Source organism: Thermobia domestica, chromosome 17, assembly GCF_964235325.1.
Source record: "Thermobia domestica chromosome 17, izTheDome1.hap1.1, whole genome shotgun sequence".
In the NCBI taxonomy this organism is placed as follows: Eukaryota; Metazoa; Arthropoda; class Insecta; order Zygentoma; family Lepismatidae; genus Thermobia; species Thermobia domestica.
This window is the reverse complement of record NC_137470.1, coordinates 161429041-161441331: the sequence shown is the minus strand read 5'-3', so window position 1 is coordinate 161441331 and position 12291 is coordinate 161429041. Positions and strand designations below refer to the sequence as shown.

The following is a 12291-nucleotide window of genomic DNA, read 5'->3' as shown; positions in this document are numbered from 1 at the left end:
CAGAAACCAGGGTACTAAAACAATCATGAATACTCTAAGTACTCTTCCCCACACGAGAACCAAATTGATAATAGGAAAGGAAATTATGATGTTCCACATACATCTAAAGACAATTTGTGAGTAAATGGTCAAATATTTTTAAAGAGCAGGAAGAAAGAGCAATAGGTCGGTAATGATGTGCTACCCCTAGTGTTTTTATTAGGTTTCAGGATAGCAAGAATCACACATTCCTTCCAAAGTGGAGAATATGCTCACAAGGGAAGGTCACGAACTGGCTCCGCTGAGATCCGAGCGAGACAATTGAGTTTGCATTTGATGTGTTATAGCTAGACGAATCCCAAAGCTAAACATGCCATCGTTGGGATATCGTGAGCTAGAACATAGTTTTTAATGTAAGAGCTATTAGCTGACAGAATAGTTTGAACCGGGTCATTGGTTCAGAAACGGTTAAGTAGATGGAAAACTCGACGAACACGTATCCCATCATCTTCAAGGGCACACCTTTTGGGGTAAGAAAAAGTTTGCCCCAAGGTCCCCCGCGGCGTCCCAGACGAGTAAACAAAACATTTCAAATGGCAAGGTGGGTTAAGTAGCAGTTCGGAAATGATGAGACAAATGTGAATACAGGAAAGCACGTGTGAGATTTTTTCCCAAGTATGACGATTTAAAGTAAAAACGTCTTGTCCCAAGGGCCCCGCAGGGTCCCCGGTGGGTCGAACTCAATGTTTTCAAGTGGCAAGGAGGGCTAAGTAGCACATCGTTTGAAATCTGTTGTTAAATTAAAGGTGGAACAAGTCTCGATTCTCTACAATGACTCTGTGCAAAATGACAGAGGATCAAAATGTAACCACTAAGTTAATTGAAACGTCTATAGCCACTAAATAACTCAAATAAGTTATAACAAAATTACAAATGATAGCTACTTCTAAGCCCACATCTTTCATTTAATATAAAACCACATTCCTTGAACCCCAAGATGGCCGATTAAAACTTAAAAGTATAGGCATTCCAAACTGCCAGGAAAACCAAATTTTGCATAAACGTTGATCTGTAAGGGTAGGTGACGAACAAAATGTTCAAAAACGGGACATGAGTTCTAAATGCCGCACTATGAATCACACGCATGTCCAGCTCAAATCACTGGAGCTGGAAAAGCGAAATGTGGTATTTACGTTTATTGTCAATAGTAGATGTCCACAAAGAGTCAAAGACATATCATCTGTAATCCAATATATCAATCCAATCTGTATCATCGTGAAAAACGATTTTGTATATAAATGCTGACAATGATGTTGCATCTGACAATTATATTGCATCTTCATTCATTCAGCCCATTAAAATAAAGAGATCTACGAGTGACCCGATCGAAGTACAGAAATTGTTACCACCAAACGGCAGCTCTAACCACTGCAGCAGTCGATTGGAAGCATTATAGAACGGAAGATACTATTATTGTTTTTTTTTGTCTACCATTTCTATTATTTCTTATTTCTTTGTTATTCTTACTTTTATTTTCTATCTTGTTTGGATCATACATAAATTAGTCCGTCATTGTGAACTCATCTTCTTTCATTTCACAACAGCTTTCTAACGATGTGCTACTTAACACAATTTGCCTTTGAAACTTTTGAATTGGACCCCACCAGGAACCTTGCTGGAGCCTTAGGGCAAGACGTTTTTACTTCAAATCGTTGTACTTTAAAAATAATGTTAAACGTGCTTTAATGTTTTCACATTTGTCTCACCATTTCCGATTTATAGGGGTGGCCATTGACTTTTCAATTAAGACTTTGTTTATATTTTGAGCCGTCGCCATTTTGTATAGTGTAGTCCTCGAGTCGAGAGTAGCTCCATCTTAGTTCATTTCACATCAACTTTCAAATGATGTGCTATTTAACTCCTCCTGCCATATGAAGAGTTGGTTCGTCTAGGACCCTGCGGGGACCTTGGGGCAAACTTTTTTACCTCCGAAAGTGTGCTTTTGAAAATGATGGGATACGTGTTCGTCGAGTTTTCCATGTACACAACCGTTTCCGAACAAATGACCCGGTTCAAACTATTCTGCCAGCTATTAGCTTTAACATTACAAAATATATTCTAACTTACCATATCCCCCCACCCGGTTTCACTCATAACTTTGGGATTCGTCTAGTTATATCAAATGCAAGCACAATCGTCTCATTCGGATCTCAGCGGGACCAGTTGGTGACTTTCCCTTGTGAGCAGTCTAGACAGTGTTGTAGAGGTGGAGGAGATTCCATAAGAGGGAAAGAAGCACGTGTTGTAGATGGCTATAGGAAACTCCATCCTTACCAGGAGATGTAGATTTGGGTTTAGAGAGAACTATTGTTAATTCACGGGGAGAGTCCCATAGTGTGAGAGTAGGATCTTGAAACGAAGGCGAAAACCAAATAGGGGTTACATAGTCGTAGCTGGGGCTAGTTGGGCATGAAATTGGAAAACCCATGGAAAGGAAATATGGATCCCATAAGCAAGGTATCGGATTGGGCAACTAAGGGTGCAATAAAAGGGCCAAAGTTTAGAAGATTTAGTACGGAAGTTGAAGGTAGGAAAGGAACCGTTCCAAGCTAAATAATGGGAGAGGTGGATATGGCGTTTTGCAAGGGCTTGTGCACGTTGATAAAGAAAGAAATCAGTGGTAGAGCGAGTACGCAGATAGGCTTGCTTGGCATGACAACGGCGTGTTGATTCCTTTTTGACAATCAGATGTCCTCCACGGAGGGACAGAGCGTGGATTAAGGGAAGTGAGAGAGGAAGTAAGAGTGGTAAAACTAGATTTACCGGGTCCTTGGGCAATTTTATGACGAAAATTGGGATCACTTAGTCATGGGAGAATTAGGAGAGCGGTGAGGGGTAAATGTTGAGAAGTCTTATATAGAGTCCATTTTAAGGAGGTGGAAAGGCGAGAAAAGGAGACCATAGACTAAGATTTAAAAATCGGAGGCAGGAGCGGAAAGAGAAGGTGAGCAGTAGGGGTATGTATATAAATGAGGAAATGATCACTGCCAAAAGCGTCAGTATTCACTTCCCAACGGAGGAGGTGACTTAGAGGAGAGCAGGTAGTAAGGTCCTGAGCAGAGGGAAAATCGGAGAGACGTGGGATGCGAGTTGGGGTACCATCAGTAAGAAGGCAACAAGAGGAAGTAAAATAATCATTATAAAGTTCAAATTCAACTGTGTTAACACGAGACAGCCCTTGCTAATTTTACCCTTAAGAGGCCCAAGGGACGCCTCTGAGATTCCCTGCTGCATATACAAGATACCTGAACCCACCGCGACCATTTTTATTTTCCGTCATCAATAGAAAAGAATAATCCCTACTTTCCTAGGCAATCATTTGTCAATGGTAATAAAAATAAACAGTATCAAATAATTAGAAAAGTACATATTTCAATAGGAGCCTCAGAGGTACCCCTTGGGCCTTTACATTAGTATAAAAAAATAACCCTATTTTTTGAGGTAAAGTAAAAAATGCTTAGGAACGCAATCAGAGAGTGTATTTAAAAGAGATAGGAGAATTCTAGAGGACAGGACACGGGACGAAATATCTATTAAGAATACTGGCATTAAAAGTGGACCAGTTGGCCTTTGAGGCACCCCTTGGGCTTTCTCGGGTTAAAGAAGGTATTTCCCCAGCGTGGATGATCACAGTTCAGGTCTCCACCAAGGAACCAAGGAGAAGGTAAAGTTTGAAAGATAGTGGTCCAATCAGTGAGCAGCAAATGGAGATGAGAAGGTACATACATGTTAACGAAAGTAACAGAACCAATACGAATCGCCTGCCAATGGACATCAAGATGGGGAAATGAGGAGGGAAGGAGAGTATAACTAAGGGATTTACAGATGCCGATGGAAAAGTCACCATAGCCATCAGCGCGGAGTTCGTGAAGTCAATGATATATACAAAGTAGGCAAGGGAGGGAAATTTAAGCCAAGTTTTCTGTAAGAAAATTAAATCCGGGTGAAAATATATACAGAGTTTATGAAGAAGATAGATTTGGGGGTACAAGTTCACAAGTTCCATTGGAGTATTGTTTAAATCAAAGGAGTTAAGAATTGCATGATGAGATAGAAAGTAAAGATTTCAATACATGTAAACAGTTGTTCAAGTCCTGAGGAGTGAACTGTGTTGGACGTGTTTCCAAAATTTTAAGGATAGTTTGAAGAGCAACGGAAAAATTTGGATGAATAGCAGACAATTTGACAGAAGTAGAAGGAGAGTAAGAACCGCAAAGGGGTAAACATAAGGAAGAATCCGATTTAAGAGAAGAGCGTGTGGGGCGCGAAGACCGAGGAAGAGGCGGAACCAGGTCCTTAGGAGGCGGGTAGGGATGTGTGAGACAGAATTGTTTTATTGAGTGAGTCAGGATAAGAAGGGTCGACGGAAAAACTGAGGGAGGAAGTTTAGCAGTATCAGTATGGGACAAAGAGGGAAGAGTAAAAGCGGGAGTAGAAGAAGAAGGATGCAAAGGGAACTGCTGCAAGGAAATACAAGTGGGTGAATTGGTGGGCACGCGACACTAGGTTTCTTGAAAGGAAAGATTATCGAGAGCCATAAGCTGATTAATTTGAGTTTGAAACGAGCACTTGGGATAAGTGTGGAACGTTGCTACGTCATCGTCAAAACAGTGAAGGCAACGAGATTTAGCTGTACAGGAAGAGAAAAGATGCCATCCCAAGTCGCAATTGGCACAGTGCGAGCGCCCTTTACAATTTTGGGAATAATGGTCGTAGGTAATAGTATACATGAGAACTCCCTGATCTGCGTTTCTTCTGTGTTCTATTACCACTTCTACATGAAATGCCATAAATTTTCTACGTAGTGCAATAGTAAGAAGTATCCATGTGCACAAGACATGCGACATGCGTTAACCCCCCCACACACACACATAGTCATAAAGTGCAAGGGCACTACACATACAGATATAAAGTACAGGTACGTTCTTTTTTATTTTCGTATCAGTCGATAAGTAAATAAAAGTCGCTTTGTTACCCCTTTTGTAAGTTCGTACATACTAATGAATAATCCCGAAAAGTATGAGCGTCCTGCTCCTTCGGGAACTGATGCAGCTCCATGTATACTAACTTATATCCAATTGAAAAGATTGTTTTTATTGGGGTACATAAGTGGTCATAGGAAAGCACATATAAAATACGGTACTATATTCCGGCAGGATATTAGTATTAAACGTTAACACGACAGTGTCAGTAGGTGTTTTTGGAAGGGTGGAAGCGGAGGTAGACTTAGGTCAGAAAGAAGGGGGGATAAAAAACCTCTTCGCCCGCTTCAATGGGAGTCTGAGAAACGGAAGAAGAAGAAGAAACAGTGCGAAAAATACAACAGACATGCGTTTATTTTGGCAGTGCTCTTGAGATGCAACAAAACTTTTTGTCACTGGGGGACGGATCCACATTAGGAACGACACATTTACGAGAAACTTCATAATTAGGCACATAGGCTTTTCAGTGATTGTCCTGGTGTAATGAATTAGGAACTTGATTGCAGCGGAACCTGTACGAAAGTAATTTTTTATCAAACCTCTACTCACCTGTTTAATAGCCGTAATATGAGGCGCCTAGTATTGAGATCCGCCACATTCATTTTCCTTAATTTCGAGCAATCTTGCAAAACATGCAGTGAAGCTCCATATACACGTGTACAAAGTCCAATATTTGAACTAGTTTTTTTTTTTTTTTTTTTTTTTTTTTTAAGTATGAAATATTAATCTTTTAAACAAAATTCTGTTTCCATGGAATTCCTTTAGATCAAACATATAACGAGCGATATATAACTCAATTTCGGTAAAAAAAAAAAAAAAAAAAAAAAAAAAAAAAAAAAAAAAAAAAAAAAATGGATTTCGCGGCTTTTGATACTAGGCGACTCATATCTTCAACATCGTGCGTGTGAAGTAAGCGACCCAATTTGATAAGGTGTTCGGCTTATATTACCTGAATCAGTAACGTTGACAATATGGGGCATAAATGATGATTGGTATAAAATTAGTAAGAGCACGAAGTGAAAGTGGAGGGGCAGAATCAATAACCATAATAGTAGAGTTTGTAGCCGTGTTCGTGGTCAAAGTGTCCTGGGAAGGCCCAGGGGCATCGAAATTAATCTCTATAAAGAAGGAGAACAAAAGTAGAGAGAAAAAAGCTGAGCACTACACAAAATTCGAAGTAGAGAAGTACAAGGCACAAGTACTATACTCCGCGTCACCCGAATTGGCGTATGGCATCAGCCAATAAGCTCGCAGTGAGCTGTTACTAAACCTTCACGGAGAAATCAAATCATTCATAATTGTTCGCAAGCACGAACAAAATCAATTATGAATGATTAGTAACAGTGTACTGCGAGCTTATTGGCTGATACCATACGCCAATTCGGGTGACGCGGAGTATAGGCATGCAAAATAATAAGTAAAAATAGGGGTCAAAATACGGTACTTACTATATACACGATACTTCCTAGGAAGACACACACTCAAACACGCACAACCGCGCTACTCGACAGCAACGTGCTAAGTCACCCGCCACCTCGACGACAACCGGTAAAGAGCTAGCTTCTGCAATAGTTACAAATTCCTCCACTTGGCAGCACTTGACTCAATTGGTAAGGTTGGTGAGTCACAGAATTTTGGAAGAAGAGAAGACTGCTTCACAAAACACAAACTCGCAAATAACAAATACATGTCTGGTTAAAGTAGTGTTTCTCCCGCGGATAATGTTAGAGGACTTGTCCTCCTGGAATTGGACAATCGCTTCCCCTCCCCTAGAAGCTAAAAAATAAATTGCTATCCAATTCAGCACCTTCTCATTTTGATTCTGTTCTCTGGGCAAAAGTTTCTGGAAGGAATTTACAGTGGTAGTGAAACAAAAATAGCAGCGTCGTAACTTTAGAGCCAGCAATGCATGCGGGCTCGTCACGGTTTAATTCCGCAGATTCCGTTCTTTTTTAATTGAGAGAAGCGTGATTATGTACTACGGTGGTTTTATAGTAGTACTAAGCAAAGACACCCGGAGTGGAGAGTAAGAGAAGCAATCCCCCCCTGTATTTTCGAAAGGGGCTCTGTTCCTCAAAATACATACCCAAACTTTTTAGATTTGCTTACTCACTCACTACAGTATTTAGTATATTTACTGTAGTTAATAAAGTTATGCAATATACGTCAATAATAATTGTATTAAACTAACTAACTAACTAACTCCATGGCCTATGGAACCCGGAGGTTCAATGCCGCGTTCACAAAAGCTCTCCACTGACTTCTATCCTTAGCTAATTGGATCCAGTTCCTACTTTGTATTCCTATCTCTGCGAGATCGATCTTAACATTGTCCTCCCATCTGCGCCTAGGTCTTCCTAATAGTCGTTTTCCGATTGGTCTTCCAGTCAAGACTTTGAAAGCGTTTCTACTTTCTTCCATTCTAGCTACATGACCCGCCCATCTAAGCCTCCTAGACTTGACGACCCTAACAATGTTGGGTAAACCATATAAATTATGTAGTTCCTCGTTATGAAGTTTCCGCCATTCCCCATTCCCGTTCCTCTTGGGTCCGAATATTCGTCTCAGGATCTTGTTCTCAAACAATAATAATTGTATTACATGAAGAAATTTGTTTGCATCAATGTGTGTACAGATGCATAGGTCTTTCCCTTCCCCCTTGCGGGTAGGGGAAAATCCTATGGATGTTTCTGGTCCTAAATACTAATTATGGTTGAAACAAAGGAATTATCAAAACATAAAAGGAATTTCCGTATTTCAATTTTGTACTCATACGTGCAGTTTTTGAGAATGCTTACTGCCTCAAAACTGTCCAGTATCGACTCTCTCTCTTACGCAAGATGTTTTTCTTTCTTTTGGTATTGTCAAATTACCAGCCATGAAATCAGAAGACTCCAACATGGAATAGCAGGAGGTATGTCTAATGAAAAATTGAAGTATAAATGCAGCCAACGATACACAAAACTATAACAGACTTAATATTTATGATATCTTTTTCTCTTTCCACCCAGTTAAATAATTTGAAAATAATCTCTCATCAATATTTTTCATTCCCGTATAAGTAACTTCTGTGAAACGAAATCTTTCAGTGTAAGCTGAAGAAGATGGAGAGAATGAATGAAATGGCAGAATGAAGAAAGTGGAGGAAACAGGAAATCCCGAGAAATCCCACGTACATAGTGTTCGTCCACTACAAAGCCCACGTGACGCGAGCTGGGATTCAATCATTGACCCCAAGTAGCTTATAATCTAGGAAATAATTTGTGACAGTGAAAGAATAATAATTTTACTATGTACAGAAGTATACATTTTCTTTTTATGCATAATCGTATAAATATTCTCACAAAATTCTTAATTTTGTTTTCACAAAATTCTCCGATGTAAAACATCTTTACAGTTAAGAACTGAAATAAATAAATAAATAAATAAAAACTCAGTAGTCAGACATACACAATAAATCAAACCAAATCAAATGAACATTGATAATAGCATAAATATCTAGTGCTAGCAATCGCGGTTCGTTCCTTTTTCCTACCTTGAAATATACTCCTACCTTTCACAAAAGAGGAATTCTTATATTCAGGGTATTTACAGCATCAAATTAAATAATTTTCCAATTCACGGTAATTCCTATTGATTGATAAACCGTCAAATCATTCAAAATATCAATACTTAGCAAATGATGTCTCTAAAGAGGGAAAGTCCTACGCTAGTTTAGTGGTTAGCGCGTGCGCCTTTGGTGTACATGATTCCGTGTTCGATTTCTCGTGGGTGAGCACAAAAACCTAATCTCAGAATCATTTAGTTCCAACAATCACCTGTCTCCTTTAGTCTAAAGAACATAAGCGTGATACGTTAAGCTAAAAATTTCATTTATTATTATTATTATTATTATTATTATTATTATTATTATTATTATTATTATTATTATTATTATTATTATTTTCATTTTCGAAGGAAAAAAATCTTAGATTTCATGCTTCTTATATATGAGCAACAGACAAAAATACATGGTCACTGAAAATCGGATTTCTCACCCTTATATTAATATAAGGAAGTCCTAACAAAATGGCGGAGGGGAGAGGTATTTCTCTACACATAAGAAAATAAAGCAGGAAATATTTGCGGTAGCAAGGTTTTGTATTCAGAGAGACTTGGTGAGCAGCATTCCAGATTTTAATTAGAAAGTAACAGAAAAAAATTGCAACTCGAAAACAACGAAGAATGAGCTTCCATTTTAATTAAAATATGGTTTATTTAGTTAAATCATTTTGTTTAAATGCATTGATAATTATACGCAACTTTCTTGTTTTTTCTTCTCTTTCCGTAATGCTATGATTCATGCCTTATAGCACATACTATATATTTTATTGATTTCTTGTCCAATAACATCAGTATAGAAGTTCCATATATAAATAAATGTATAAATTTAAATTGACAGTGGTTGTTCATTTTTTTTTAAAGTAATGGGGATAGCCTATATAGTAAATCAATATTAGAGAATGTACTTAAATCAATAAATATACAAATAGAGTTTGAAGAGACTTTTCTCTCCATATTTCCTGAATATTATTTGGACACGATTCAAAAACGCCGGGGGAGGGGAACACTCGAGCGTACGCATATTTCTTTGATATTGCAACCTCTGCTTCTGCAAACTACGATCGATACTGGTGTGGAGCAAACTCGTCATAGCAAGGTTAAATGTTGTTAACTTCTTTTTCCGCAACCTACGACTCGATGATGAGTCATGCCAACAGATTGAACGTGCAGGCATGTATGTTTACTTTTTCGTTTGTATGTCAGTACTGCACAAACACCATATAGACTCTATCAACAAGGTGATCGCGTTACACCTCTCAGATGCTGTGGTGAAGAAGGCCGCTTATTACATATACTACTTAGGGTTGTCAACTCTGGAAAATAAAAATAAATAAAAAAAAAGGAACCCCCTCAAAATTCCCTATGATATAGGTCTAAATGTGAAGTATCTCTGTTCGGACCCATCCAAGCGATGGAAATGTACTGTCGTGAACAAAAGTGCATTCGCGCCTGTATTCTGCATATCCTTAGTACATTCACTAATAAGCTTAATAGATACATTGTGCTGTAAATGAGAAACTGAAATTGGCATTGATCATTTTATTGTATTTACCAGTAACTGCCACTTCTTTAAAATTATCAAAACAGACGAACAAAAGTATAGTAATGTTTACGTGACAATTTTAGATTTGGAAAATGAAATATATTCTGTACACTTACAGAAAATTGCCTTAAGAAGTCTGTTTTCACTCTCAATAAATGTATAAAATTCTTTACAAGTAAATTTCAAATTTTTCCTGATATAGTCTCTGTCATCTCTTTAAAATTATCTAAACAGATGAACAAAATATATTAATCATTGATAGATGGTGAAAGGTGACAGTTTTGGATTTACAGAATGAAAGTTACCTTTTAAATCTATATTTCGAATCAGATGAAACTGCTTTGTACTAGACACAAATTTGAAAAAAAAAAAAAAAAAAAAAAAACGGTCAGAAAGGGGCTGGTAAGAAGATTGTACCGGTTGCCGGCTTTAATCAAAATAACAGCAATATTTCCGGCCAGGTCGGTGAAAAACCGGTCAGTTGGCAACCCTACTATTATTCCAGTGCCAAGTGACGACCGTATACCGAAGCGACCAATACTCCTCGCGCTGATTCATCATTCTCATCATAACAGCCCCGTTCCACTTCCTTTTCACCTTGCCCCAAACGTTCGTACTGTCATATATTATCTCCTACAACACATCACAGTGAATAACACATCCCTGTGGATATGAAATGATAGACCGCGCAGTGTGTGAGTGCAGCCTCTCCCTTCTTCTCATGCGCTTGTTACTGCACCAGTATTGTCAGATCTGAAGATTAAAAAGTAGCAAATTTGAACTATCTGTAAAACATAAAAATAAATTATTTGCAGCAATTCACCTTTACTAATCATTCCCATGCGTATATATATATATATATACAGTGGCGGATCCAGGATATGATCAAGGGAGGGTCTAAACCATAGTTGAAGCTTTATCCAGTGTAAAGCAGGATTGAAGACTATTTCATCCAGTGTATAAATGAGCGTCAAGGAGAGGGCTATAGCATATATATATATATATATATATATATATATATATATATATATATATATATATATATATATATATATATATATATATATATAGGGTGTTTCAAAACAAAACCGACAAACTTAGGGAGGTGATTCCTGACACCAAGATAAGGCAAAAAGTATCGACCAACCTGGATACGCAAATGCTTCCTTTCGGAGTTATAGGCTGCTGGAAACATGAAAAAATGAGTTTTAAAGGTCCATAGCTCCGAAACTATAGGACCTACGTGGTCCAGTCAAGACTTCACTTAGGAACTGGTAGGAAAAAGAAAAACACAAGTGATCGATGATTTGAAAAATAGAAGAAAATATTGGGAGTTAAAAGAGGAAGCTGAAAATGGAGAAATGAGGAAGAAACATTTCCAGGTCCAAACTGAAAATTAAGAACAAAAAAAAAAAAAAAAAACAGTAAAAAAAACACTTGTCCGAGGACCAGCGAAAATACATATTAATAATAATAATAATAATAATAATAATAATAATAATAATAGTAATAATAATAATAATAATAATAATAATAATAATAATAATAATAATAATAATAGTAATAATAATAATAATAATAATGCCCCCTTTCCAAATAATGTAAGTTTCCAATTAATAATAATAATAATGCAAGTTTCAGAATCCTGCGGTGCTTCCGCAACAATCTTTACACCGGTAGTTGCTGAGTGCTTCAAATTATATGGCCAAACTCCTTCTATAAAATTGTTGCGTGAGTACCTTAGGATTTTGAAACATGGATTTTTGGATAGGGCACATAAATAAAGTGTTGAGCCGACTACGGTAGATACAATAGTTTCGGAGCTATAGACTTTTAAAGTTCTTTTTTTTCATGTTTTCGACAGCCTATAACTCCGCAAGGAAGCATTTGTGCACCCAGATTGGTCTATACTTTTTGTATTATCTTCGTGTCAGGAATCACCTCCCAAACGTTGTCAGTGTTCTTTTGAAACACCCTGTATATATACAGGTTGGACAACTTATCTTGATCATTCGCTACAACGGAGAAACCAAAAGAGAGAGAAAAGCGAAACTTTGAGGGGGACATCTTTGCATAAATCCAATATAAAGTTGTATTTTTCAAATGGTACTACGTCAGATGATC

General features: G+C 37.6%; 1 protein-coding gene across 1 annotated transcript in view; it reads right to left on the bottom strand.

The window, feature by feature from the left end:
• Window positions 1-6551, bottom strand: part of LOC145674450 (piwi-like protein Siwi) — a 197318-nt gene extending 190767 nt beyond the window's left edge. Inside the window, exon 1 of the mRNA XM_081744514.1 lies at window positions 6470-6551. The gene's annotated coding sequence lies outside the window, so the exon portion shown is untranslated. The remainder of the gene's footprint in view (window positions 1-6469) is intronic.
• Window positions 6552-12291: the final 5740 nt, after the last annotated feature.